This window comes from Anoplolepis gracilipes, chromosome 6 (genome assembly GCF_047496725.1).
Source record: "Anoplolepis gracilipes chromosome 6, ASM4749672v1, whole genome shotgun sequence".
NCBI lineage: Eukaryota > Metazoa > Arthropoda > Insecta > Hymenoptera > Formicidae > Anoplolepis > Anoplolepis gracilipes.
The window spans coordinates 15,920,108-15,945,000 of record NC_132975.1 but is presented as its reverse complement, the minus strand read 5'-3'; the positions used below and the strand labels follow the sequence as shown (position 1 = coordinate 15,945,000).

At 35.1% G+C, this 24,893-nt stretch overlaps 1 protein-coding gene across 5 annotated transcripts in view; it reads left to right on the top strand.

The window, feature by feature from the left end:
* The window catches only part of Cic (Putative transcription factor capicua), a 62,314-nt gene that overhangs the window by 3,971 nt on the left and 33,450 nt on the right, over nt 1-24,893 (top strand). The window lies entirely within an intron of this gene.

The window sequence follows — 24,893 nt, the reverse complement described above, 5'->3', positions numbered from 1 at the left end:
TTGTAGGTAGATCAAATATACATATATATTATATGTATATGTGCCATACAAATTTAAATAAATAGAGGAATATTTTATAATTAAATATACATATATATATATATATATATATATATATATATATATATATATATATATATATATACATATATGCAAGGTGTTTGTCCATAAATTTCCGAGCAAATATCTCTCTCGCAACTGGTTACAAGAAAGTTTAATAAGAAAAACTTGTACGACTTTTTGAATTTGCGCTACAAAGTGTATGTAAACTAATTTTTTTTTACTCGTGACTTTTTCGATTTGTAAAGAGCACCTTTATTTTTTTAAATGAAACTGTGTGTGTGAAGCTGGCGTATCATTTCGTGGAAACTCACAAATAATTAAGAGTTCTGACTTTATTTTCAATACTTCTAGAGTTCTTGATGGTTTAAACAAATAGTTCTGGCGATTAAAGCAAAAAAAATGCCTTCGGACAAACTGAGATGCCAACTTCACGCAGCATCTCACTTTGTCCCACGACATTTTCGCTATCAGTAATTGTAGAAAATTGAAAGATCTATAGTTCTAGATGAGTTCTAAAAAGAGTTCTGCCACCCAAAAGCAGAAAAATGTTAATTAAGATAAAATAAAAAACAACGAATCCCATAGATACAGATCGAGGTGAGATGCCGGTCGATTATCGATAGTTCTGCTCAATATAAAACAGTTCTCATATAGTTCTGGGCTTGTACAATGTCTTTCCAAAGAGTTCTGCCATTTAAAATAATTAGATAATTTTTTAATTAATTATTATACCCGAAAATCGTGTAATTTCATACATAAAAGTGAGATGCCGGTCGATTATCGAGAGTTCTGTTAATTCTAAAAGAGTATTGGTATAGTTCTGGGCATGTACATTGCCTTTCCAAAGAGTTCTGCCATTTAAAATGTTTAGATAATTTTTTAATTAATTATTATACCCGAAAATCGTGTAATTTCATACATAAAGGTGAGATGCCGGTCGATTATCGAGAGTTCTGTTCAATATAAAACAGTTCTCATATAGTTCTGGGCTTGTACAATGCCTTTCCAAAGAGTTCTGCCATTTAAAATGTTTAGATAATTTTTTAATTAATTATTATACCCGAAAATCGTGTAATTTCATACATAAAGGTGAGATGCCGGTCGATTATCGATAGTTCTGCTCAATATAAAACAGTTCTCATATAGTTCTGGGCTTGTGCAATGCCTTTCCAAAGAGTTCTGCCATTTAAAATGTTTAGATAATTTTTTAATTAATTATTATACCCGAAAATCGTGTAATTTCATACATAAAGGTGAGATTTTCGGGTATAATAATTAATTAAAAAATTATCTAAACATTTTAAATGGCAGAACTCTTTGGAAAGGTATTGCACAAGCCCAGAACTATATACCGATGTGAACCTGGCGCCCGACTTTATGAAAAAAAAAAATTAATAATATAGTTCGTTTGTACGTCGTTTGTACCTGTTTGTACCACACTTTTTTTTGTTTGTACCTCAACCGGTTCGGAAATAAAAAATAATCAAAAAATGGCCAGCGCTCGACTTTAAGATATTTTAATTTCAATAATGCCATTCGATAGAGAATCGTTTGTACCTGTTTGTACCTCTTTTCAAATCGTTTGTACCTCAACCGGTTCGGAAATACGACCATTTTTAGTTTTAGAGTAACGCTATACCGATATTTCCGCTATTTTTTTAGATATCGCGAAACGGCCAACGGGGTTCGATAGAGAATCGTTTGTACCTGTTTGTACCTCTTTTCAAATCGTTTGTACCTCAACCGGTTCGGAAATACAGCGATTTTCGAGTTTTGAAATTAACGCTAAACTCGTATTTCCGCTATTTTTTTAGATATCGCAAAACGGCCAACGGGGTTCGATAGAGAATCGTTTGTACCTGTTTGTACCTCTTTTCAAATCGTTTGTACCTCAACCGGTTCGGAAATACAGCGATTTTCGAGTTTTGAAATTAACGCTAAACTCGTATTTCCGCTATTTTTTTAGATATCGCAAAACGGCCAACGGGGTTCGATAGAGAATCGTTTGTACCTGTTTGTACCTCTTTTCAAATCGTTTGTACCTCAACCGGTTCGGAAATACAGCGATTTTCGAGTTTTGAAATTAACGCTAAACTCGTATTTCCGCTATTTTTTTAGATATCGCAAAACGGCCAACGGGGTTCGATAGAGAATCGTTTGTACCTGTTTGTACCTTTTTTCAAATCGTTTGTACCTCAACCGGTTCGGAAATACGACCATTTTTAGTTTTAGAGTAACGCTATACCGATATTTCCGCTATTTTTTTAGATATCGCGAAACGGCCAACGGGGTTCGATAGAGAATCGTTTGTACCTGTTTGTACCTCTTTTCAAATCGTTTGTACCTCAACCGGTTCGGAAATACAGCGATTTTCGAGTTTTGAAATTAACGCTAAACTCGTATTTCCGCTATTTTTTTAGATATCGCAAAACGGCCAACGGGGTTCGATAGAGAATCGTTTGTACCTGTTTGTACCTTTTTTCAAATCGTTTGTACCTCAACCGGTTCGGAAATACAGCGATTTTCGAGTTTTGAAATTAACGCTAAACTCGTATTTCCGCTATTTTTTTAGATATCGCAAAACGGCCAACGGGGTTCGATAGAGAATCGTTTGTACCTGTTTGTACCTCTTTTCAAATCGTTTGTACCTCAACCGGTTCGGAAATACAGCGATTTTCGAGTTTTGAAATTAACGCTAAACTCGTATTTCCGCTATTTTTTTAGATATCGCAAAACGGCCAACGGGGTTCGATAGAGAATCGTTTGTACCTGTTTGTACCTCTTTTCAAATCGTTTGTACCTCAACCGGTTCGGAAATACAGCGATTTTCGAGTTTTGAAATTAACGCTAAACTCGTATTTCCGCTATTTTTTTAGATATCGCAAAACGGCCAACGGGGTTCGATAGAGAATCGTTTGTACCTGTTTGTACCTTTTTTCAAATCGTTTGTACCTCAACCGGTTCGGAAATACGACCATTTTTAGTTTTAGAGTAACGCTATACCGATATTTCCGCTATTTTTTTAGATATCGCGAAACGGCCAACGGGGTTCGATAGAGAATCGTTTGTACCTGTTTGTACCTCTTTTCAAATCGTTTGTACCTCAACCGGTTCGGAAATACAGCGATTTTCGAGTTTTGAAATTAACGCTAAACTCGTATTTCCGCTATTTTTTTAGATATCGCAAAACGGCCAACGGGGTTCGATAGAGAATCGTTTGTACCTGTTTGTACCTTTTTTCAAATCGTTTGTACCTCAACCGGTTCGGAAATACAGCGATTTTCGAGTTTTGAAATTAACGCTAAACTCGTATTTCCGCTATTTTTTTAGATATCGCAAAACGGCCAACGGGGTTCGATAGAGAATCGTTTGTACCTGTTTGTACCTCTTTTCAAATCGTTTGTACCTCAACCGGTTCGGAAATACAGCGATTTTCGAGTTTTGAAATTAACGCTAAACTCGTATTTCCGCTATTTTTTTAGATATTGCAAAACGGCCAACGGGGTTCGATAGAGAATCGTTTGTACCTGTTTGTACCTTTTTTCAAATCGTTTGTACCTCAACCGGTTCGGAAATACGACCATTTTTAGTTTTAGAGTAACGCTATACCGATATTTCCGCTATTTTTTTAGATATCGCGAAACGGCCAACGGGGTTCGATAGAGAATCGTTTGTACCTGTTTGTACCTCTTTTCAAATCGTTTGTACCTCAACCGGTTCGGAAATACAGCGATTTTCGAGTTTTGAAATTAACGCTAAACTCGTATTTCCGCTATTTTTTTAGATATCGCAAAACGGCCAACGGGGTTCGATAGAGAATCGTTTGTACCTGTTTGTACCTTTTTTCAAATCGTTTGTACCTCAACCGGTTCGGAAATACGACCATTTTTAGTTTTAGAGTAACGCTATACCGATATTTCCGCTATTTTTTTAGATATCGCGAAACGGCCAACGGGGTTCGATAGAGAATCGTTTGTACCTGTTTGTACCTTTTTTCAAATCGTTTGTACCTCAACCGGTTCGGAAATACCACTATTTTTAGTTTTAAAGTTAACGTTATTTTATATATATATATATAATTACATTTATAATTCATTATAAATTATATATCTTTATTATAAAGAAATGAACCCCGTTGGCCGTTTCGCGATATCTAAAAAAATAGCGGAAATACCGGTATAGCGTTACTCTAAAACTAAAAATGGCCGTATTTCCGAACCGGTTGAGGTACAAACGAAATGAAAAGAGGTACAAACAGGTACAAACGATTCTCTTTCGAACCCCGTTGGCCGTTTCGCGATATCTAAAAAAATAGCGGAAATATCGGTATAGCGTTACTCTAAAACTAAAAATGGTCGTATTTCCGAACCGGTTGAGGTAAAACGATTTGAAAAAAGGTACAAACAGGTACAAACGATTCTCTATCGAACCCCGTTGGCCGTTTCGCGATATCTAAAAAAATAGCGGAAATATCGGTATAGCGTTACTCTAAAACTAAAAATGGTCGTATTTCCGAACCGGTTGAGGTACAAACGATTTGAAAAAAGGTACAAACAGGTACAAACGATTCTCTATCAAACCCCGTTGGCCGTTTCGCGATATCTAAAAAAAATAGCGGAAATACCGGTATAGCGTTACTCTAAAACTAAAAATGGCCGTATTTCCGAACCGGTTGAGGTACAAACGATTTGAAAAAAGGTACAAACAGGTACAAACGATTCTCTATCGAACCCCGTTGGCCGTTTCGCGATATCTAAAAAAATAGCGGAAATACGAGTTTAGCGTTAATTTCAAAACTCGAAAATCGCTGTATTTCCGAACCGGTTGAGGTACAAACGAAATGAAAAGAGGTACAAACAGGTACAAACGATTCTCTTTCGAACCCCGTTGGCCGTTTCGCGATATCTAAAAAAATAGCGGAAATACCGGTATAGCGTTACTCTAAAACTAAAAATGGCCGTATTTCCGAACCGGTTGAGGTACAAACGATTTGAAAAAAGGTACAAACAGGTACAAACGATTCTCTATCGAACCCCGTTGGCCGTTTCGCGATATCTAAAAAAATAGCGGAAATACGAGTTTAGCGTTAATTTCAAAACTCGAAAATCGCTGTATTTCCGAACCGGTTGAGGTACAAACGAAATGAAAAGAGGTACAAACAGGTACAAACGATTCTCTTTCGAACCCCGTTGGCCGTTTCGCGATATCTAAAAAAATAGCGGAAATACCGGTATAGCGTTACTCTAAAACTAAAAATGGCCGTATTTCCGAACCGGTTGAGGTACAAACGATTTGAAAAAAGGTACAAACAGGTACAAACGATTCTCTATCGAACCCCGTTGGCCGTTTCGCGATATCTAAAAAAATAGCGGAAATACCGGTATAGCGTTACTCTAAAACTAAAAATGGCCGTATTTCCGAACCGGTTGAGGTACAAACGATTTGAAAAGAGGTACAAACAGGTACAAACGATTCTCTATCGAATGGCATTAATGAAATTAAAATATCTTAAAGTCGAGCGCTGGCCATTTTTTGATTATTTTTTATTTTCGAACCGGTTGAGGTACAAACGAAAAAAAGTGTGGTACAAACAGGTACAAACGACGTACAAACGGACTATATTATTAATTTTTTTTTTTCATAAAGTCGGGCGCCAGGTTCACATCGGTGAACTATATGAGAACTGTTTTATATTGAATAGAACTATCGATAATCGACCGGCATCTCACCTCGATCTGTATCTGGGATTCGTTGTTTTTTATTTTATTTTAATTAACATTTTTCTGCTTTTGGGTGGCAGAACTCTTTTTAGAACTCATCTAGAACTATAGATCTTTCAATTTTCTACAATTACTGATAGCGAAAATGTCGTGGGACAAAGTGAGATGCTGCGTGAAGTTGGCATCTCAGTTTGTCCGAAGGCATTTTTTTTGCTTTAATCGCCAGAACTATTTGTTTAAACCATCAAGAACTCTAGAACTATTGAAAATAAAGTCAGAACTCTTAATTATTTGTGAGTTTCCACGAAATGATACGCCAGCTTCACACACACAATGAAACTCTAATTTTTTTATATTTAATCGATTTCTCGCAATATTCTGCGTAAAAAGTTATAGAAAATTGAATAGTTTACGAGACATTTCATATTTTAATTTGACATAATTTTAATAATAATAACTATGAAATATTTCGTAAACTATTTAATTTTTGACCATCATATCCCTATAACTTTTTACCCAGAATATTGCGCGAAATCGATTTATATAAAAAATTTAGGCAAGTTTTATTTCAAAAAATGAAGATAATCTTATAACTCGAAAAATTTTTATTTGCACGTGCACATTGTATTAGAGCCGTGCAAATTTTTCCTATGAAACTTTCTTGTAACTTCAACCGGTTGCGAGATATTTATTCGGACATTTATGGATAGACACCCTATGTACAGGGTATTTATAAAAGAAATTTGAAATTTTTAAAAATTCATATTTAATTCATTAAGTATATTTAGAAATACAAAAATACATACATTCTGTTTGTTCGAATGTGTTTAGTAACTTTAATAAGTTTTTATATATGTATACAAAGGAAAAATTTTTATCTCAACAAATGGCATTGCCACATAAATTTGAATGAACGTGACGCATCAGTTGGACGATGTCGAGGACAAAACAGGATTAATTTTTTCCAAAAACAAAACAATGCTTCGTTGCTTCATGCTCGATTACAATAATCGAGAAATTTGTGCAACGTTAGACATTCAAGTTCACAACATATCTTTATATAAAAAATCAAGGAGTGTAATATTTGCGGCCACTTTGCGGTAGCTACACGATCGGCCCTCTCCTTTCAAACCACTTTAGAAATTGTTTAGAAATTCAATTTGTTGAGGCAAAAAATTGCCTTTATATATATATATATAAACGGTTTGAGTTACTCAAGATACTTGGAAGAAACAAAATGTAGCTTACTTATTGAATTAAAAATTAAATATGAATTTTTAAGAAACCAGATTTCATTTTAAGAAAATTAAAACTTACTCGATTTATTAAAAGTATGACAAAAATATTGGGGAAATTATAAATAAGTATCGAATACAGCAAGTACATGTAATAGGAAATATAAAAACATTATATGCTCTTTTGCTCGTTATACTCATTAAAATGAAGTTTTTCATTTCGTTAGGATAAATAAATTGCGCGATAAAAATACTTGATAAAATAAAAAAAAATATTCGAAACAGGCTTAGCACGACTGATAGCAGTAAATGTTTTTTTTTTTTCTGTTTTTTGTTCTTGTTGAAACGCATCTGCTTGATTTTGGCATATCGAGAAAAAAAAGAAGAAAGAGGAAAAGAAAAGGGGAAAGAAAAAGCGTTGAAAGTAAATAAATGGTTGCCCGGTTGAAGGCATAGATGAAAATGCAATTAGGCTCTGCGTTACGCACGGCTGATGCGAAACTGCATGCGTGCTTACAAACGTGTGTGTGTGTGTGTGTGTGTGTGCGCGCGCGAATGAAATTCGAAATGTAAACGTTGAGAGTATACGACGGAATCTACTTGAAAATAGACGTTGGCCGGAGGTAGACGACCGTCGGAATCGTTTTAATCAACCGACGACGTAAATATTCGCGGATCGTTATCCGTCTGCGGTCGCGTTTCGTGGTTCGGCTCGTATCGCTACAAAATACACGTTGCCTAACATAAAATCGCCCGCTAATTACGCGTAAACACGAGTAGATCGAGTTACCTCTTTGAGACTTTGGCTACTAAACTGTACGAAACATCCATGGCTAGAAAATAAAATATTGAGTTGCCTTCTCTTTGGTAACTGGATAAAAATGTGTTGCCGATTTTTTGTTACGCCATTATTCGCAGTTATGACTATGCCATCAATTGTATACATTACACTGTGTATATATAATGTGCACAGTTAATGCATAATGTGTTACTCTAGTGTATATACCGATATTTTGATAACTTTCTTACACTTTATTTTTATTTCGATTTACGATCGTAAAAGATTAATATGACATATGTATATACCTACTCTGATAGTTTATAAATATATTTTATAATATTTTTTTTTTAATTAAACAAATAATTGAAGTTACACACACTTTCCTTATCGATATATTCATAGTACAATACTAGTGGAGAAAAAAAAAAATTAAAATATCTGATACACGTCCATCTTGAATATTTTATGGTAAGTTTTATTTTTGTAATTATGTTACAGAGTAGAATATAACTATATGAATATTATAATTATAGTTTAACCTTTCGTAATAGAATTTGTGAGATTAGGTGGAGAGAAATCGATTATCTTCTTTACGACGAAAATGAAGAAAATTCGTAGTATTGTAGCGAAGGGGGGAGGGGGAGGGGGGTGCAAACCGTGTCGCCGTCTATTTGCGAATATCTACACAATGTGCAGCACACTGCGCCGTGTGCCGTATGCGCGCGCGTGACCCCGTAGAAACCTGTTTCTCCGTGACAAGTTATTTGGATCGCGGGCGATCCTCTCGTCGCAGGTTTAATTTCTGCACCGAGCCTGTGTCGGCGCATGCGTTACGACACAACTCCAGTAGCTTCTCTGCTATTCTCACCGAATAATTTACGGCACGTGAGCTCCACGGGATCGAACGCGTTTGTGAGAGCTAGCCTCCGCTTTGCAGATGAATCAAAGAGGAGATAAATAGATAGATAGATAGATAGATAGATAGATAGATAGATAGATAGATAGATAGATAGATAGATAGATAGATAGATAGATAGATAGATAGATAGATAGATAGATAGATAGATAGATAGAGAGAGAGAGAGAGAGAGAGAGAGAGAGAGAGAGAGAGGGGGGGGGGGGGTCACGCGCGGAGTGCGTCAGAGACGACAGTTGAGCTGATACTCTTTATTACTCGTTTAATACTTAAACGTCGTAGACTGTAAATACCATCAAGCTCGTACATGTTGTATACAAGTATTTGGTGTAAATAAGGCTTAGGTATAGTCAGATATTAATTGGTGTAAATAAGGCTTAGGTATAGTCAGATATTAATTGGTGTGAATGAGGAAAAAAAAAGACTTTATTTACTAGAATAAAATTTTATCTTAATGCTTAAAGGACTATAAGAAATTTAATATTTTTTTTAGATATTTATCAAGTTTCTAATGAATGTATGAATAAAATATTTGATAAATGTGACAAATGAGAGAGAGAGAGAGAGAGAGAGAGAGAGAGAGAGAGAGAGAGAGAGAGAGAGAGAGAGAGAGAATTGATTTTTGTGGGATAATGTGATTTTGTTCAACAAGTACCATGCGTACCGGTGGTATTACGCGAATCAATCTTATGTAGAACATTTCGTAAATGCGATTCGCATAAGCGCATGAAATCTTGATTCGCCAACCAAACAAAAGCACTTTCGCTGTACGGAGATCGCCAATGTAGCACGCACTAGGCGACGAACTAGGTGGGCGCAATTTCTGCGCGCGGTAAAACCAGGGTAAATGCCTCGATATCTCGTTAAATCCAAATTGCATCTGCGCGAGACGTTGCTCATCAACTCTTCCGATTGTGCCTTGATTACTCGAATAAAATCATTTCTTCGAACGTATTACATCTATAACTTGAAAAACTGAATAAAAGTGAAACAAGCTTCAAACTTGATCCGTCTTCCACAAATGAATGACCAAAACGTTCTATATACGTATCTGACATTTATACGTGATGTTATGTATATGTATAAAATATATAATAATAAAACAAGTAATTTTATTGATATTAAATAGTGAGAATTTTATCGCGCGCGCGCGCGCGAAACTTTGCAGAGAATAGAAAAGACACGTTGCATTTTATATACATATATCATTAATATATGGTTTTTTTATCGTCAAATTTATTTCAATGTTTCGTCTATTCAGACATGATTCGTAAAAAACTAATTACAGCACGTGTTGAGTTTTTTTTTTTTTATAACATATAAGGTGACAATTTGTTGGAAAGAACATTTTGAATAAAAAAGCCACATATGGGCGTGGATGCTATTATTTTAAGCACATAATTAAATTTCGATACTAAAATAAAAAAATAAACCAAGTATATAGAAATTGATGCGCGCACTTTTGTCAATTGTAAACTTGTAGAATTTATATTTCCTTTGATTTTCTTTTCGTGTTTCTTCAAAAGTCATCTCACATTAAGCATATAAATTTCTTATGACATTAATAAAAACATTTTTAATATTTCATAAGCCAGACATGTAAGTACCCAGGTGAGACGCTTGTCTAATAAATCCTCGTTTCTAATCAATTAATTGCGTATATGTATTTACAGAAAGCGTCATTAATTCCTTTACAAAAGAATTTATGCACATATTAATACATTTATATATTTTGTGAATATACATTTATGGAAAATGTATATGTTTTGATATCTACATAAATTCATGTATAAATTAATGACCCTTTCAGTACATACATACTATAAAGATAATAATTTATGTTTTTATTCTTTTTTTGTTAATGTTGTTTTCACTAATTTTGAGCAAATATCGCATACGAGCGTACATCGGGAGCGAATCGAGGTTTAGGGACGAGCCATAGTCTCGAGACAAATTTGTTCCGCCCGTATTTGTCGCGATCTTCAAGAATGTTCGATCCTGCAATTTTTTCACCGTCATGTTCTTCTTATACGTTGCTTTTGCGTGTACAGTCGGACCTCTTATCCTACGACATTTTCGGTCCGGAATCTTCCCCTTAAACCTCTGATCCTACGACAAAAATTTGAGAGTGGGGGTATAATTCCCCTTTCGCGGTCGTAGCATGAGAGGATTTTTTGTCGTAGGATAAGAGGTCCTACTGTATTTCGGCGGCTATTTACGGCTTGACCGACCAACGTTGCGAGTTCTCTAACATTTCGAGGAGTACCAAAAAAGTGTCGACGGATACCCGCGAGTATCAAGGGATATATGTCTAATGATCACGAATTCGTCGGAAACGGTGATTCGGATTGCGTGAAAGGTGCAGCGGGGCACCTGGAGGGGGGGGGGGTGAAAACGAATCGCGCGCGAAAACGAATGTCGGAAGTCGGGAGTGTCGAATTGAAAGACGGACGTTTGTTTCATTATACATATCTATTAATCCGAAAAAGTGCACGAATTTTTTTATATGCATATAACGCGCGGTAATTTTGTTATCATTCGTGTGGCGATAGGTAAGTGAGAAAATACCGGTTTGACATAAATTTCGTGCATCAACATAATATGTATCGAAATCGGGAGTATCGTGCAAAATATCGTGCGAGTGCTTTTAAAGATGCATTAATGAAGGATTAGGAGAAAATAAGCACTAAGGGTGCCTAGGATGATACCGGACTTTGTGGAAGCAAAGATAATTTATTGGAGCTATTTATGAGCTTTTAAAATAATACAATTTCGATTTTTGAGCTTACCGTTTTAACCCTAAAACAACTTTTCATGATTTAACTCAAGAGAGAACTATACTTAAAATGAAAAAATTTAACACTTTTGCGGGTAAATATTGTTTATTGATTTATGAGCTCTCAAAATACGTGTATTTTGATTATTGAGCCGCAACCCCTTTATGGAAAAACCACCCCTCGCCTCCCCGGCACAAGAGAGGACTATACTTAAAATGAAAGAAATTAAATATTTTGTATTATTAATGCTTCTTATAGGTTCGCAAAATAATAATTTTTTTTAATTTTAAATTTACAGTTCTCTCTTATGTGAAGGAGATGTGGTGATTATTTTTGTAAAAAGCTTGTAACTTAATAATCAAAATCGTTCGTATTTTTGGAGATGATAAATCGATAAACAATATTTAGTCGTAAAATAAATTCTTTTATTTTAAGTATAGTTTCTTTTGTGCTGGAAAGATTTGGGAGTAGTTTCATTGTAAAGGAGTCGTAGCTCAATAATCAAAATACATGTATTTTGCAAACTCATAAATCAATAAACATTTTTTTTAATAAATCAAAGTATACAACTCAAGAATTTTTGTATATTTTGATTTATTAAAAAAAAATGTTTATTGATTTATGAGTTTGCAAAATACATGTATTTTGATTATTGAGCTACGACTCCTTTACAATGAAACTACTCCCAAATCTTTCCAGCACAAAAGAAACTATACTTAAAATAAAAGAATTTATTTTACGACTAAATATTGTTTATCGATTTATCATCTTCAAAAATACAAGTGATTTTGATTATTAAGTTACAACCTTTTTACAAAAATAATCACTTTACAAAAAAAATCACCACATCTCCTTCACATAAGAGAGAACTGTAAATTTAAAATAAAAAAAAAATTATTATTTTGCGAGCCTATAACCTATAAGAAGCATTAATAATATAAAATATTTAATTATAAAACACTTAATACAAAATATTTAATTTCTTTCATTTTAAATATAGTCCTCTCTTGTGCCGGGGAAGCGAGGGGTGGTTTTTCCATAAAGGGGTTGCGGCTCAATAATCAAAATACACGTATTTTGAGAGCTCATAAATCAATAAACAATATTTACCCGCAAAAGTGTTAAATTTTTTCATTTTAAGTATAGTTCTCTCTTGAGTTAAATCACGAAAGGGTTGTTTTAGGGTTAAAACGGTGAGCTCAAAAATCGAAATTATATTATTTTAAAAGCTCATAAATAGCTCCTAATTCTGCCGCAAAGAACGATTGAATATTTTTATTTTTAAGGGGCGAGGGGGCTGAGTCGACGTCGACTCAGCCCCCCCCCCCCCCACCAATATTATTAAATTCCTGCCTAGTGTGACGAGTTCAAAATTTTTAATTTGCGGGATATGAAAGCTCATAAATAGCTCGTAAATTTGCAATATTTGTTTTTTTTATTTTTACAAGGGGGGGCTAGGTCGACAGACGTCATTTATAAATCTAGCACTTGAAACTTGAGAGGCTCGGTGTTCTTCTTTCTTTGTATGAATGAAAAACGTTAGAAAATATGTGATAAAAAAATTTATTTTAGAGAAAGTTGTATTAAAAAATGTGGAAATATTCTCTTTACTCGGAATTTTAAATTACCTGGAAAATCAGGGAATTTTTTGACAAGATTTGAGTAGACAGCCTAATTAAGACGCATCTTTAAAAATATTTCACTGGTAGAAATAATTACTTTCTTTTTCCTCTAAGAGGAAATTTCATTGACTTACACAGTACTCTGTACTAGTAACGCTTATCAATACGATTATGTTATTTTTTCAGTGACAATTCTACTGACTCTATTTAAAAGATTCTAACAATAAGAAACGTAACTATTAACCGTCAATTATATATAATTCGCGTTTATATTTTTGACGATTGATTGAAAACGTCGTTTGAGCAGACGAAGAGAATTAAATGAGAATTGTCAAGCAATTGCGCGCTCGTCCAGCTTGTTCGTTCCGTAAGTATTCGCGGATCGATTCGCATGCCCACACCTTCGTTCGGAATAAAGCTCTCTCTCTCTCTCTCTCTCTTCCTCCTCTCCTCCCTCCTTCTTCTTTAAACCAAGCGAGGTCCTTTTTATTCGACGGCTCGCCGAACCTGGTGAAATCTGTTGCTAACCGGGCGGACGACGACGCTTCGCAGAGAGTTACAAGGAAGCGTCGAGACGCCGCGCCGTGACGGTGACGACGACGACGACGACGACGACGGCGACGGCGGCGACAGTGACAGCGACGGCGACGGCGACGGCGACGGCGACGGTGACACGCAACTGCCTGTATCCGTACGTGTTTTTACTCGCACGTACATTGATGCGCGTGCGCGCGCAAACGCGAGACGTAAGGTACGCGCCATACGACGGACGGGTGTGTGCTTTATTAGCACACGACAGGTAACATGTAATGGCAAGATTACAAGCGAGTATTCTTTTAATAGACGACGGAATAAGCTTAATAGACGCGCGCTAGACGCGTTGTCCACGGTCAATGCTTGGCACATGCCGTACATACGCGCGACACTGTGAACGTTGAATGAAATATTTTCAAGGCATATGCCGGTCCAAGCTGTACGTATGCAACTATAGTACTTTAAAACTACTATATCGTGTGTTACGACACGATACACGGATATAACTAAAACAGAATTGCATTATATACATAGCAAAGCTATCTTGGAATGAGAAATCTTTAAACTATATATAAAAGAAGAACTTTTTTATGTGTATAACACATAAAAAAGAATATGTTATAAGGTTTTTTTTTTTTTTTTTTTTTTTTTCGCCACGAATTTAAACTTTACAAATTTCCAATTTTTCGTCATAGTGGATTTATATACCTACAATGTAATAATTTCTTTACAATTTCTATTATTTGTTTCATTTTTATTCCAATTACAGTATCGAACATTTAAGAGATGAACATGTGAGCAGAGAATAAAAAAATTGGATAATCTCTTTACAATTATTTTTCAATTTTGATTATATTGATTGTAATTATGATATAATTATAATTACAATCAAAACAAATAAGCGATAAAATAAAAGGAGAATTTGAAAATTTGAAAGTTGTCGTCTGATTTGTCGAGAAATAATTGTCTGCAAATTTTGTATTAAAGCAGAGATCTTTGCCTGCAAATAATTTAACATTATAAATATATAATCTTACATTTATAATAAAATAAAATATTTAACAAGATCTTTATAATTCATACTTATAACATTTAATTATTTTTTTATTATTTAATTAAATTGTTGTGTTACAGCCAAGTTAGATATATATTACAATAACATAAAAATTTCAAATTTTGTTCGCAAATATATCAAGTACGGATTCCAAGTGCAGATTTGTGTTAAACTTTTAAGTCTTTGTGTGTGTGTGTGTGTGTGTGTGTGTGTGCGCGCGTGCAAGAAACTTTGCAATACTTCTATGTAAATATGTACTATCATGAATTAAATTTGCATAACAATATTCTTATCATCAATGGATAAGAATATTGTCATGCGCAGTAAAGGGAGTGGAAATTCCGTATAGTAGGTATAGTCATAATTCCATAAAGCGCTATGCCTATCTCATTATGACTCACGTGTCATGTTACTATTCGCAAAAAACTATAATGGAATGTTATGAGTATACGAGTACGTATATTTAAATGACGTGTCCATAGTTGGAACGTCTGTATCAACAAAGTTAACTTATATATATATAATATATTGTTGTAACAATTACATATATTGGATTTTTTTCAAACACTTGAGAATTAAATATTCTCATTTGTAAATTACCAGAGTTTTTAGAATCAAAATTCTTCAAGTTTCAAGTTAGGTTCCATTCTTCGAGATAAGTCTTGAAACGAATTTAATCACGTTTAATATATTATTTTGTGTGTGAGTGAAATATGACATATATTAAAAGATACTTGGAATATCTGCTCCAAGTGTGATCTTGTTTTCGTATTTCTATTTAGAGCAGTTTATGGATATAATCTTTCCGGAATCAATAAAACGATGCAACAAGCTCTTTTTCATTCTTTTTATAAAATTATAAAGTGATATTATGATACGTCCATCATTACTTTTGCAAACTTTGCACAAAGATCAATAAAAACAACATATAATTGTGACAGTGACGATATCAAAACTGACGATTTCTGCAACTCTCTGCGAGACATCTAAATCAAATTAAATGCCTGAATTTATTACAACCGATTTAAAGATGTGAGTAATCATCTATCATTTATAAAAAGTTTGATCGAGAGATATATTCAAAGTTATATATTCAAAGCAAAAATCAATATAACCTAATAACGGTATAAAATTATACTGTATGAAATCAGCGAAATTGAATTATATACTAAAACTTAAACATTACAATTTTTAATAAAAAGTATTTTTCGTCTTTTTTTTTTTGCAATAACAAACAAAATATAGTATACCCTTAAGAAATGAATTAGTTTAATAATTTGCTAAAGTTTGTGATAACTACAACATCTGAAAAACAAATGTTTTATGAATAATGCACACATTATAGGCCCAGTTTACAATAAAAAAATAAAAGTAAGAGTTGGAGTAGGAGGAGTAAGGAGAAAAAAAGTATTTTATTCCTTCACGTTCTTACTCCAGCTCTCTTACACCGGAAATAACCTTCTTGCGTCAGCTCATTTCTTAATCCAGACTCACTCCGTATTGTAGACTGGGCCTTAAAGCTTCATATGAATATAACAAAAAATATTTTAATCTTATCATAAATCATCGATCGTTGCTTTTTGCGCGTGAGTCTTTTTTTTCGGTGATGTAACGCTCATCTTTTTCAAAAGTATGTGTGACAATTTGAATCTGTATAACAAATCCTCAAATAATGTTCATCATTTACAGTAATAATGTTCTCTTATGTGTGTGAATATATAAGTTGCTTTTTCCTGCTATTATATGACTATAATGTCTATTACGTCATTTTTTGAGAGCACGCGCGCGCACACGCACACGCACACAATCTTCCAAAAAATCATATTATAACTTTTATTATTATTATTGATATATATATATATATCTATTCAGTATTTATAAATATTAATATATAAGCAAAAATCTGAAGGATGTAACAAGACATGAATTTCTAATTTGAAACTTGACCGAAATAAACTTTTCACCGATTTTATGATATATTACACGAGTTCCTAAGCCGGTTTCACTTAATCATTGTATCTTTTTCCGTTAATCTTAAGAATTTCAACGTACAACTTTGAGAAAATATTCTAGAAATATTATATTTTTGGATATTAGAAAATGTAGAAAAAATCAGTTTTAACTCACTCTACTCAAGAGTATATACACTGAAAAAAAAAAAAAAAATAATATTGAATCAACAACATCATTGTAGTTGAAATTTATTTGATTAATTCGACAACATTATTAATGAAATTAATATGCCATGTATTATTTTGATTAATAATATTGTCGAATTAATCAAATAAATTTCAACTACAATATGATGTTGATTCAATATATTTTTTTTTCCAGTGTATACATATATGTACATAAATCGTCTAAATGTATTCGGCGAAGATTTCGCGAACGGAAGGGAAAGGAAGGAAAGAGCCAGGTATAACTTATCGTACATTTATTATTATAAATTGTATTATTCTACTCGATTGCAGTTTGATTTTTATTCAAAAGTTATAAATGTCTGAAACATAGGTATCTGAGGGACGCATAAAACTTATGACGTGAACAGCGATCATGTTAATCAACTCGAGTACAAGTACAGCGTGTAGTAATACGCGGGAGATACGTGATGACGCAAGTATAAGCGTATACGGCGACTTTCGATTGATTCTACGTCGGTTATAATAATAGCGTACGAGAAGGGGTGATGTGGCGATGCTTGGATGCTGCTGCCGAGCAGTCTGGCCTTCCACTGATTACGCACGGGGTGAGGAGGCAATATCGTACAGGAGGACATCGCGATTCCATCTTTACCAATCTGCTCGTCATCGCACGGTATCAGTCAGCGTCATGATTAGCTTTAGAGATGCTCTTTTTCTGCTTTTTTTTTTTTTTTTTTTTTCCCCCACAGGATGTTATACGAATCGATAGCGATGAAAATCTGCGCTCGAGATATATCATTCTTAACTTGATAAAATTATATTTTTTGAATTCTAAAAAGAGAATCACGTTTCAAAGTAAGAAATAGTAAGAGTTTTGCAAAATAAATTGTATTATTATTATTATTATTATTATTATTATTATTATTATTATTATTATTATTGAGATAACACATGACACATGACATGTATGATATATAAGACGATGAGAGAAAAATACCGTTATTTATTATTTTTCAAGAGTAAGGATTCGCCGCGACTATATATCCACTATATATCCACGTGCAAATATCGATACGAACGATTCATCTTTGCATTTCGTGGCGATAACCGAGATCTTTTGATAAGCATGAGCATAAGTGTGGGGCACAATGGGGGGAGGGGGGGGAGGGAACGCTTTCGCGCGACAAAGTCCGCGTGAGGTCCGCCATAAACATCACTCGAAAAGACAGCGACCGTAAATATCGCCTGTTGTCAGACGTTGTCAGTTTTCTCTGTCTCTCTCGGTTCAGGTACGGCTTTTTTTTCCGCATTTATGTCATTGAAGCGCGATTGGTCATCAACACTTGGCAGCAATTACAGGACGGCTGTGCGCCGTCATCCGACGTCGCGTCGTTCGACTCGCTCTCCCTCTCTTTCTCTCTCTCTCTCTCTCTCTCTCTCTCTTTTTTACCTTCCGTAGCTTTTCATTCATCTCGACGACAAACAATACTCAACTATTATATGCGCGTCTTGACTGTCGGCAAATTACTCATCGCGCGACCGGTTAACAGATTTCTTAACGATCCTTCGAATTGACGCGCCGCGACAATTTTAGAATACTCTTTTATGTCCCGCGGCAATAGTAGCTACTTGCTGCAAAATTACGTACGATTGCACGACTTGAGTAGCGATCGATACACGTGCGCCCGCAGTATGCAATATGAAAGACGAAAAAATGGGAGGAAGGAGAGAGAGAGGAAAAAAAAAGAAACTTGCACGTTACACGAGTGCTCGTGTGTATGTAATAGTTGCACGCACGCACGCACGTACCAAATAAGCGAGAGAGGCACGCGCACATTATACAATTTAAGTATTATCCTCTCGTTCGTGAGCACACTCGCTCGCTTCGTAATCTACGGTAAACCAATCGCGATTCGCCTCAAATCTATTCAAATAATAGACTTTAATTCGATGCTTATTTCCTCGTCGTCTAATCGGCATGTATAATTCGACAATTATTACTGTACCGTACAAATAGTTATATAATAATAATAATTGTTAATCACATATTGATGATAATTGAATCTCTCAAAAGTCAAACTGATCAACTGCACTATTTCTAAATTTTTAAATTTTAGTATTTAAACACTAATCATGTGCGCGTTCTCTCTCCTTCTCTCTCTCTCTCTCTCTCTCTCTCTCTCTGGCTAAAATTAAAATTATTTCTCATGCTAAAATAATGATATTTACAAAAAGTGAAATTAATCGACTTGTTTTCTGAAAGGCTCGATTATTGTAGTTTTAATTTATAGCGCGAAAATGTTTGTATTATTTGCATTTAAAAATGCAGCCTGTTTGAAAAAATTGACGAGAACAATTAAATTTTTCCATAATCGTATCATGACTTGATATTTTCAAATTCTTTAGATTTATGCGACATTTTTTACGATATCTGTAAATGCTCTATAATATCAATGTAATACCTGTCATTACAAGTTCAATGTTAACATTTGTCAAGATGGCATGAGAATTCTGTAATTTGAACAATATTTAAAGAGATGATTTATATATTGTGTGCTCTTTCAATCAAATCGTTATCTTAAAAAGTTCAACATTATCATTCATTGAAGATCAAATAAGATATGTTTATGTGCGTATTGTATAATTTTAAACTAAAATTAATTTTTTTAAATTTTTTTTCGTGATTAAACTTGTACCTTTATAAAAAGTTTTACATATATATATATATATAATTTGGAACACCTAAAATCTCTTTCTAAATTATAAATATTGTTATACATTTGTTGTGTAAAATTATTAATATCCTGGGCATGAATTCAATTATGAGTGGTTTATATATTATTATAGGTTCTTTTTATAATATAAAATATTAATTGCTTATTTTGAGTTTGGGGAAAAGATGTCTGTGTTGTCGGCATAAGAATCGTGCTATTATTCGCAGACAATCTACATGTTTTCGAAAACGTCGTAAGAGCGATTTGCGTTTCGTCCTCATCTCTCTTATCCATCTCGACGTATAACACAATGTGTTGAAGTACACGCATACCTTGCGCGGTGACTTTAAAATAAACTTGTATCATAATAGCGACGGTAATGGCGACGGCGGGTGCGCGTAGTCAAGGCATGTGTGCACATTATATGCAGACCAGTTGCGACGAGAGAATGAATGTCTAGCCGGGTGCACGTGACCTGAGGCTAGCCAATCGGTCGCGGTCCATTCAACAGCATCTCGCTGCTAGTGCTATATCGAGTAATGTAGAGAGAGAAGAAAAGTATTTTGGTATTCACTATTTTACTACTACTATTATTGTGTTTTTACATTTCCCCCTCCCTCCCCCCTCTCTCTCTCTCTCTCTCTCTCTCTCTATCTATCTATCTATCTATCTATCTTTTTCAAGAGTCATATTTTTTTAATCTCATTTTTTTGTAAAGATGGATTTTAATCTTATGCATAAGATATTTTTTGTACCTTGTCTAGTTTGTAAGCTGTTGAGTGAATTAATCTTTATCAGTCAGGTTTTCGTGAGATTTATTGTGTATGACTATATAAATTGATCGCGTTACAAAATTGATATTTAATCGCGCTTTCTTTCATAATAAATTGCGAAAGAAGAAATATATATTTGAGTAAATCTAACGCAATAGTCGCGATTTTCATGTCCATCTACTAACTTTGCTATTTATATTTTGATATCATTATATCGATATGTAATAATCGGTGTGGCATAAGAAATTCCAAAAATTCGATTGACAATACTTTTATATAATATTTGTTTTACATAGACCCCAGTAGTAGCAGTGTAGAATATACATATACTGCAACTATAATGATGTATGCGCGCGCACATAAATTTTGGTGCTTCTTTTCTTCATTTTTTCCCACTTCTTACTTCTTTCACGTACGCTTATATACAAATAGAGGATATAATTTCGATTCATTTCAAATCAATTATTTGATTAAGTAAAAAAATGGGCAAAATTATTTTTGTAGAAAATAATTAAATTATAATTTTTGGCATAATATTTGGCATATAATTGTTAACAGACTACACAAAAAAAAAAAAAAAAAAAAAAAAAAATTTAATGGCCTTTTGTTATAATTGTCAAAATCATTCAACTATATTTTACTTTATATAATTACTACGTGCCTTGTGATTTCTGTCATTGCGTTTTAATTTTAATTAATGTTATTTCGAAACTAAACTTTTCATTATTTTACTTTTTCCGGCTTTATTATGAAGTTGATTGTTTATTCGCGTGTAATGACTGTCTCTACTTACTTAGCTATGCAATAGTACGACTGTATGTATGTATGTATGTACATATGTACATACATACATACATACACACATACACGTGATGCGCACAAACTCGTTTCGTTCGAACGCTTACTCATAACGTATGGAAAGGCTACTGTTACGTCAGATATATTTACTTCGTCTAGCATGTGATTTGCGATACTTGACAAAGAATGAAGACATACATAGATCCATTTGTCTCTTCAACAAGTACTTACAATTGGAAAGAGATTCTTGATATTCTTAAAATAAATAATAAAGTAAACCTGTGCGTTTTCTATTTTTTAACAAATTTTAAAAATAATAATTTATTTTGGAACATAATAAAACAAAAAGAAATAGAAGACGACAATCTGAAAAATTAAAATAAAAAACGAAAAGTAAAATTCAGTTTCCGTTTCTTGCAAAGATTTGTTAAAAAAATTATGTTTTCCGGTTATTGTGAGTTTAAAATTTTTGAAATCGGTAAAATAGATACTAGTGATAAAATAGTACTAGTGTCTTTAAATTAAAAAATTAAAGTTTGAATAAAACAACGAAAGAAACGAATAAAAGAAGGGTTGGAAGAATTTAAAATATATAGGCTGTAAAAATAAAAAATGTAGCAAGCAAGATTCGATATTTCAAAAAATGAAGTGACATATCAAATGCACTGATTCTTCTTGAATATAACGATAATAATAATAAATACGAACTAAATTGAATTTGTTTCATTATTCTTTTGACAATTTGAAAGCAACTCTAGACTCTGAAATAGCGTATGACTTGGATGATTCATAGTTCGTTGCGATCAAACTAACAGTTAGTTGTCGATGCGAGACTATCTGCTGTGCGTAATCAGCTCGCTCAGAGAGAGAGAGAGAGAGAGAGAGAGAAAAGATACAAGATTCATAATTGTCTTGCTAAAAATATATGTATAACGTAACACAAAGTCTGTAAGAACCTATATTTTTTTTCTATCTGCCATCATCTTATACAAAGCAATTTATTTATGCAACAATAAGTTAAATAATGATAAATTACGTTTTTTAATTTATCTTGGAAAAATGTTACGTAATAATTTCTCAATTAGTAATATTAGTAGGGAGACTGTTGGAGTACTATAAAAAGAAAATATAAGATTTTATCATCTATGTTTACATATTTACATATATCTCTGGACACGAAGCATACATTTTATCAAAACCTCCTCTCTTTATCTATCGTAATTCAAAAACTATTCACAGCTCGACATTTTCATCACGGAAATACCATTTCCGTTTCCAACAAGTAATATCGTTGCGTGCATCAGCTGCACTAATTACCAAATATTGTATTTGTAATATTTTACATTAGTATCAATTTTAATTGAAAGCTTTAGTGTGTAATAGTCTATAGTTTATTGCTCACTTTCTTATTAAAGACTTGAGAAAATTAATCTAGATTTAACGTTTTTGACTTTCAAAAAATTGTTAATTAATATTGTCTAATGTGTATGAAAATTATAAATACGCTTTTTTTTAAATTGAAAAACATAATTTTTCCAACGTTCTAACAATATTAATTTTCTCACATTTTTGTCGAAAATGAATGGCCGTTGTACCGAATGAATTTGCCGATTATTAATTTAATAAAAAAGAAAAATTATTAGATGGGGCGGCGACGCGTCCGATTACGCTCCTGAGATTTAGAAGTCCGTGACGACCTGTAGTGACGACGGACAGGCGGACAGACGAACAGACGGACGGACGGACAAACGGATGGACGGACGAACGGATGGCTGGTTGCCGTGTATGCGTAGGTGTGTGCTGCTCCGGGTTAGAGAGACTCTCGCTCTCGGACGTTCTCATATACACGTAGGATAGTATCGATGGTCGCGCGTGTCGAACGAGCTGAACGAGCTGAACGAGCTGAACGAGCCGTTGCGCTGCCACTACTCGCGTCAGCAGCGTGTGGAATAACCGAGCGTGCGCAAGTGCATCCGTCCGTGTGAGTGCGCCTCGCCGGAGGCCGCAGGCCGGAGTCTGTGCCTATGCCTATGCGTGGAGGCGGACGCGTGCGCGCGCGCGCGCGTGGGCACGAGAGAAACATGTCAACCAGCAGCGGGAGCAAGCGCGGCTCTCTGACGCATATATATATATATATATATATATATATATATATATATATATATATATATATATATATAATGTTTCTGTGCGCGTGTGTATTTACGTGCATATAAATGTGAGCGAGACAGCTTTTGGTTGTCAGTAAATGCGCGCGTCGTTTCGGATCGTCCGAATGACTCGGGAACTCGGGGATCCGGAGTAAAGTGTATATACGTACCACGTACTCGTTCGTCGAGATAGGAGCAAAAAACTTTTAATACCGTAGAGAAGAAAGTAGTGAATGTAGTGGAAAAAAGGGAAATGGAAGAAAGGGCAAAGAAAAAAAATAGAGAAGACAATATATATATATATAGGTGCGTGTATATATTAGTAGGCGCTCCTCGCATGTGTGGCTGGTTCGATTATACTCGGTTCATCGCGAACGATTCAGTTGAGCAATCGAATCTCGAGTCGGTACACGCGCGCGAGCAGCGAGTAAGCGAGAGAGTGGAGAAAGATTCATCGATAAGAATGTAGAAGGAGATCTTGGGGAGGGAGACATTACGAAAGGATTATCGCGAAGCACATTGACGCGGCACCGACAATGTCGATATAATTTCGTGCCGTCGACTTAATCCTTATTCGGGTTCTCGTGCAGCAACGTTGTCCTCGTCATCGTCGTCGTCGTTGTCGTTGTCGTCGTCGTCGTCGTCGTCGTCGTCGTCGTCGTCGTCGTCGTCGTCGTCGTCGTCGTCGTCGTCGTCGTCGTCGTCGTCGTCGTCGTCGTCGTCGTCGTCGTCGTCGTCGTCGTCGTCGTCGTCGTCGTCGTCGTCGTCGTTGTCCGTCGTCATTGTTATTGTCACGACCGCACTGTTCTCCCGGTCGGTAAAGACTGTCGCGTAGCGGCCGTACTTGGTGACATGACACGCGTATTGGTACACGCGACGTGCTCCAAGAAAACTATGAGACCACCAACCACCACACTTGCCGAACGTTGGAACGGAGAGGGTAGATAGCCGGATCCCGCCGTAGTAGTTGTCTTCCGTTGATTGCTTCTTCGTAGATGGTGTATTGCGAGCGCACATCGCGAGTGCAAGAGTGAGTACCAAGTGTAAAGCTGGGAAATACATCCGCGTATATATGTATTTGTACGCGATATTTACGCGAATGCAAGAGTGAACTCGGATGGGTTACTACGTCGGTGTTGCGCGCGCACGCGCGACGATGCATTTGTGCGTGCATGCGTGCACGTGCGTGCGCACCGTCTCCTCTTGGTCGCTCGGCCTTGCCTTGTGTTGTGTGCCTTGCCTGTGCCGTACTCTTTCTCTCTCTCTCTCTCTCTCTCTCTCTCTCTCTCTCTCTATTTCCATCTCCCTCCAGGCGGTGCTCACCCTGGATAAGAAGCGAGCGTGTGTGAAGCAGTTGGTCGCATGTTACGAGCATCCCTACCTGTCCTAGGTACTATATCGTCTCTCGTCTATTTATACGACGACCATACACGATTCTCTTCCCTCCTCTCTCTTCTCGCTTTTCTTACATTTTTCTTTCTCCATCGTTCTCCTCGTCTCTCTCTCTCTCTCTCTCTCTCTCTCTCTCTCTCTCTCTCTCTTTCTTTTTCCTTCTCCTCCTCTCTTTGGCATGCATTAATTCCTTTCCCCACTCCTTCTTTCCCTTGGTATATCG